Source organism: Coregonus clupeaformis, unplaced genomic scaffold (genome assembly GCF_020615455.1).
Source record: "Coregonus clupeaformis isolate EN_2021a unplaced genomic scaffold, ASM2061545v1 scaf0274, whole genome shotgun sequence".
Classification (NCBI taxonomy): domain Eukaryota; kingdom Metazoa; phylum Chordata; class Actinopteri; order Salmoniformes; family Salmonidae; genus Coregonus; species Coregonus clupeaformis.
This window is the reverse complement of record NW_025533729.1, coordinates 442,584-448,810: the sequence shown is the minus strand read 5'-3', so window position 1 is coordinate 448,810 and position 6,227 is coordinate 442,584. Positions and strand designations below refer to the sequence as shown.

Below are 6,227 nucleotides of genomic sequence, written 5' to 3'. Positions count from 1 at the left end.
AGCAAGGTGTGACACCAATCAGGCCCAGAGGACTGGAGTTGCCCATCCCTGCACTAGAGCAAGGTGTGACACCAATCAGGCCCCGAGGACTGGAGTTGCCCATCCCTGCACTAGAGCAAGGTGTGACACCAATCAGGCCCCGAGGACTGGAGTTGCCCATCCCTGCGCTAGAGCAAGGTGTGCAAACATGGTTGATAAATAAACGCTTGATACATAGTGCATAAACTATTGTAAAGGATTAATTGCGTGAAGAAATATTAATGGAAATATATATATTTTGTAACTTAAAAAAAAGTTTATTCTACAAAGTAATATAAAAAAAGGCCTATAGCCTATTTCTGTTTCCCTTACAATAAAAACTTTACAGTGTAATCCATCTGATCAACTTTATTTGTAGATTCAATTAGTAATAGAGTTATATTACTTAATAAAGTCCATTTACAGTTGATTTTGACAAAGTAGAATGAAAAATATAATAATAATAATAATAATAATAATAATAATAATAATAATAATAATAATAATATAACCAGCCAGGTGCTCAGGTGAAATTATTTGCTGTATTCCTAAACAAAAGCACCAGTGCATGAACATTTATAAAGGATTAATTCCATGAATAAATATTTGTGTTAATATATTAATGACAAGATATACAAACAATAATGTGTTGATTGTATCAGACACTGTACCGAGCCTTTACACATGAACCAATCAAGTCTTCTCTTTATGCTTCAGGTCCACAGTCAGCACACAGCTTCAGGGCTTTGTGTGAGCAAGCCCCACAAACAAATCGGTTGCCCTGCACACAGTTTTTATGGGACTTGTTCCGTCCGCTCTTACTTACTTGACATTGTGTCTTTTCCTGAATTCTTGACATTGTGTCTCTTTTTCCCCAGTGGGAGCTGTGGTTCTTGGGGAAGAGGAGCCTTTATTGTGATTTTTCCCCAGTGGGAGCTGTGGTTCTTGGGGAAGAGGGAGAACAGGACCTGCTGTCTTGACATTGTGTATTTTTCCCCAGTGGGAGCTGTGGTGCTTGGGGAAGAGGGAGAGCAGGACCTGCTGATTTGACATTGTGTCTTTTCTTTTGGCTCCACGTGTCTCAAAACCACAGTCTCAGACAGTCGCTCACTCGGCTGATCTGGTTTCATCTTTCCCCAGATATGAAAAGACACTGAGTAAATTGGTTTCAACATCGGCTGCTAACCAAAACTGAAGTCACATGCACCATTATCAGTTTCTATCTGGTTTCTATTGGCCATTCATCCATTGACGACAGAATATTATGTTACTCGTTGTTGCTTAGTAGCCAGAGCAATGCTCTGGTCATGTGCTAAATGAATGAACAGCAGGGATGTTGGTGAAAATAGTGATATTTGGAAATAGAGCTTCACCTCTTGAATGTTGAGAGTTATTTGATAAAGGTAAGTGTCATAGAAACTGCAGAATATGCTCTTTCAGATACAGCACTATATAGAAATCACAATGTTTTACCTGCATGGGACTCTGAAGGAGGATTTGATAAAGAGATGCTCCTTTCCCTGCATCTGTCAATTACAAGATGCGCCCATCTCTTCATGTACAATTTGACAACTGATAATATTGTCACTCATCAGATTATTGTCAATGTAATCTGGTCTATAGGCTAACTCTTATCATGTGTGAAATGAGTTGAGGTATAGTTCAGGTGTAGTTTTGATGGGCCGGCTGTGAGGCTGACTGGCATCAGTTTGTTTCCCGCTCATCAACTTGGATAGATTCAAGGATATTATTCTAAAGGCCTTCTGCAACATGTAACATGTTTTCATTTCCCACAATACATTTCATTAGTAACAGAGTTATAGTAAATAAAACAGTCCCATAACAGTTTATTTTTACAAAGTAAAACATAAAAGAGAAATGTATCAACCCACAAGGCATGTGGTCAAGTGATTTGCTGCTGATAAACAGGCATAACACAAACTCATCATTACACTATTGTTCTAAATGAATTCAACATCTGCACCCTCCTTATCATTCAGTTAAGCCTCATTTAAAATCAGTTGTGAAGTAAGGTGCACAACTATCGCCCATTCATCCATTTGTCATTTATTCAGTGAGGAAAGAGAGACTCATTAGTGGCACATTGTCTTGGCAGGTTAAGTTGGGAATAGGTGTGAAAACAACGGGTAACAAGGCATAGAATACTTTTCTGTTCGTGATGTAAAAATTCGAACAAATGAGCAGTGTAAAATACAAACATTTAGGAAGAGTCAGGGAGCAGGACATAGGTTTTTTTAGGGTCTGATTCTAGTGTTAAAAGGCAATTCCTCCACTTTTCAACCTCATATTCATCCTCTCCAGCACCACAACAGTGTCTATATTTGTGAAAACAGCACGTTTCTATGATCTGTAGTTAAAAAGACAAGAAGAAAAGTCTTTACAAAATGTGACATAAAAGTAAACCCAGTGATTTTCACCTGCAGTGAGTTTCTAGTTTCCAGCCCAATGGAGTAAACCCAGTGATTTCCACCTGCAGTGAGTTTCTAGTTTCCAGTCCAATGGAGTAAACCCAGTGATTTCCACCTGCAGTGAGTTTCTAGTTTCCAGTCCAGTGGAGTAAACCCAGTGATTTCCAACTGCAGTGAGTTTCTAGTTTCCAGCCCAATGGAGTAAACCCAGTGATTTCCACCTGCAGTGAGTTTCTAGTTTCCAGTCCAATGGAGTAAACCCAGTGATTTCCACCTGCAGTGAGTTTCTAGTTTCTAGCCCAATGGAGTAAACCCAGTGATTTCCACCTGCAGTGAGTTTCTAGTTTCCAGTCCAATGGAGTAAACCCAGTGATTTCCACCTGCAGTGAGTTTCTAGTTTCCAGCCCAATGGAGTAAACCCAGTGATTTCCACCTGCAGTGAGTTTCTAGTTTCCAGTCCAATGGAGTAAACCCAGTGATTTCCACCTGCAGTGAGTTTCTAGTTTCCAGTCCAATGGAGTAAACCCAGTGATTTCCACCTGCAGTGAGTTTCTAGTTTCCAGCCCAATGGAGTAAACCCAGTGATTTCCACCTGCAGTGAGTTTCTAGTTTCCAGCCCAATGGAGTAAACCCAGTGATTTCCACCTGCAGTGAGTTTCTAGTTTCCAGCCCAATGGAGTAAACCCAGTGATTTCCACCTGCAGTGAGTTTCTAGTTTCCAGCCCAATGGAGTAAACCCAGTGATTTCCACCTGCAGTGAGTTTCTAGTTTCCAGCCCAATGGAGTAAACCCAGTGATTTCCACCTGCAGTGAGTTTCTAGTTTCCAGCCCAATGGAGTAAACCCAGTGATTTCCACCTGCAGTGAGTTTCTAGTTTCCAGTCCAATGGAGTAAACCCAGTGATTTCCACCTGCAGTGAGTTTCTAGTTTCCAGCCCAATGGAGTAAACCCAGTGATTTCCACCTGCAGTGAGTTTCTAGTTTCCAGCCCAATGGAGTAAACCCAGTGATTTCCACCTGCAGTGAGTTTCTAGTTTCCAGTCCAGTGGAGGGGATTTTATTGCTCCCCACACCACTGTTAATCTAATTGGGTTTGAAAATCACTGGTTTTAAAATGTTTAAACTTTTAAATTAGGTCTTTTTAACTTTATATATTTTTCTACAAAACACAATTTTCACATATGATCTTCTTTTATTTTTACGGCTGCATTGGACATTTAAAGGTAGTTGTTTTATATATATATAGTTTGCCTCCACAGCAACATGGACACCTGCATACTATAGGAGGACAGGCTCATTGTAAAGACTGGAATGGAATTAATGGAGCGGTATCAAACACTTCATTTATTTATTTAATTTCAGCCATAAAAATGAACCCGTCCTCCTATAGCTCTTCCCACCAGCCTCCTCTCTGTTCTGGTAAAAGAGAAGTTGATAGTATCACATCTTGTTTCTGTTGTATCTACATGTATCTTCATTAAACCACAGGTTTTGTTCTTGAGACGGATGGGGAAGAGTGGGGTGCAAAGGCTTTTGCAACAGTACTTCAGTTAGCACACCCTTGTGACTAATTTTACTTCCTGTTTGAGATACTTGGGAGAAATTCAATGTTATCTTACTACCTTCCCAATACCTTCCCAATGTCTCATATTCACAGTTATCTTTCAACCTTCCCAATACCTTCCCCCATGTCTTATATTCACTGCTATCTTTCGACCTTCCCAATACTTTCCCATAGAGTGCATTGTCCTTTAGTCTCTATGGGCCAGATGGCCAGTTGGTGAGGGCCACAGCATGGGGAAAGAAACTGTTCAGATGGGGGTCTATAACATCCAATCACATAGGTTTACAGCAGCTGACAGTTGCAACATCATTGCTAATAATGCAAACTGCCTTGGTTTAGATAAAGACAAGCTCTGTACAGATGTAGGATCTTAATTTAATCAGCCTGTTGCAGGAGAACTAAAACTTGTTGTGTATTTGAGGGTTAAAAAGGCTTCTGAAGTTTGTAGTTTCCACTTTTCCACCTTTCCCTTTTGAAAAATGTCAATTCATTATAATCCACATGATAATTCAAAAAGTCGTGTTGCTTCAGGATTATTTTCCTGCTGTAGCAAACGGGCTCAAATTAAGATCCTACATCTGTAGCAATATACCTGTCTTTAATGTACATGGCTATATCAGGAGGACAGGATTCTCTTTAGACCATTGTTTTTTGACCATTTTACATATTTTATTTACTGTTGTTTAGGCTGGTTGAATGAGTTCCCTATGAGAGGCTACTTCATCTGCAAGAAAACAGGCGGCCGCACCAGTTTCCTCATATGAAATTAAAAGTAAGTGTGTAGCCTACGCACTTACAAAATGGCTGTTGAAACTGTGGGACACATTTCTAGGCAACATTAAAATTAGGATAAATGTGTTGATTTGAAGGAAAGACGAGCAGACTCTGGTAAGTCTAGGCTACATACAATTACTATATTAGAAAGTTAGGTCGTTTACGGACATTCAATAGTGAGAGTAGGTTTGATATATGATCACTTATCATGCTGACCAACCTGATGGTCTCTGTTGGAAATGTGAAACATATCAGTCCTAGGCTACATGCTCTGTCCTGCTACTGGTAGGCCTGTAACGTTATGGGAACTGATCTGAACAGGTTTAGGCTGGTCATCTAGGATATGTAGGCTATAGCTGAGGTATAGACCTCCATCTGCATATCACTAACAAACCTCTGTTATATATTATAACCTAGCCTACTTTACATAATATACATCTCCTACTTGTTGCAAAAATACTTTCTGAAAGGATCAATGATTTTCCCTCAGATCAATCATGCCCGTTTTAGCCCTTCTGTCTACATTCTCAGATTGAAAGACAACAAATAGCCGACTTTTAATGAATACAAATACGTGTGAGACATGGCCTTGTGTTGCTGCACTGTCTATAACTACCTTAACAAACAGTGACTTATTATTATTATTGACAGTTAACATTGAGAAGAGATGTCACAACCAGATGTTCATCTGATTGCATTAAATAGCCTGACTGTTTCGATATGTCTGTTAGTAAATGTTTTATTTCTAAAAGATCATGAGTAAAAGAGAACAATGGACATTCTAGAATTAGTTGTCACTGTGTTCACCACAACCAACATGCTGCATCTCTGTTTAGGGGTCAGTGGTCTAAAATGAGTCTCTCTGGGGAGAGAGAGGAGGGGGGCCCTGCCTCTAAAACGCGTCTCTCTGGGGAACATGACACCAAAGCTAAGAGGTGAGATAACAATTTTATGAAGAATTTGTTAAGTTTATTTCTAAAATAAATAGCTATCTTAAGAGCTATCATAAATCGCTCTGGATAAGACCATCTGCTAAATCAGGAGTTCTCAATCCGGGGTCAGTGGAGGTACTGCAGGGGTTCTGCAGCACCCTGACTGGACTCGTTGCAATGTAAGACATATGATAGAATTTTCACACGACACGAACACTTTGCCTACTCTTCATTATTGCTTAATATAATGGAATGCATTTTTTTTAACCAATTCTGATAGTTGTTACAAGCGGAATGTTGACAATATTACCGTTATACCAACACACTCTTCACACCCGTTTAACAACTCTAAATAGCTTTGACATCGTAGGCATCAAGTCCCTTGCCAATAATGTTGCCTACTACGTTGCATACAATGTTCATTTTCATCGAAAACATATTTCGCCCTAGATGCCTTCAATTGCCCAATTTATAGCCATGGCCAATTTAGGATTCTTTTTTAACAACGAGA

At 39.6% G+C, this 6,227-nt stretch overlaps 1 long non-coding RNA gene across 1 annotated transcript; it reads left to right on the top strand.

Moving 5' to 3' along the window:
• The first annotated feature begins 1,384 nt into the window (after nt 1–1,384).
• LOC123484326 lies at nt 1,385–5,661 on the top strand. The gene is made up of 3 exons (XR_006658492.1): nt 1,385–1,421; nt 4,698–4,782; nt 5,621–5,661. It is a non-coding gene; the product is annotated as an uncharacterized LOC123484326 (long non-coding RNA).
• The last annotated feature ends 566 nt before the right edge of the window (nt 5,662–6,227 follow it).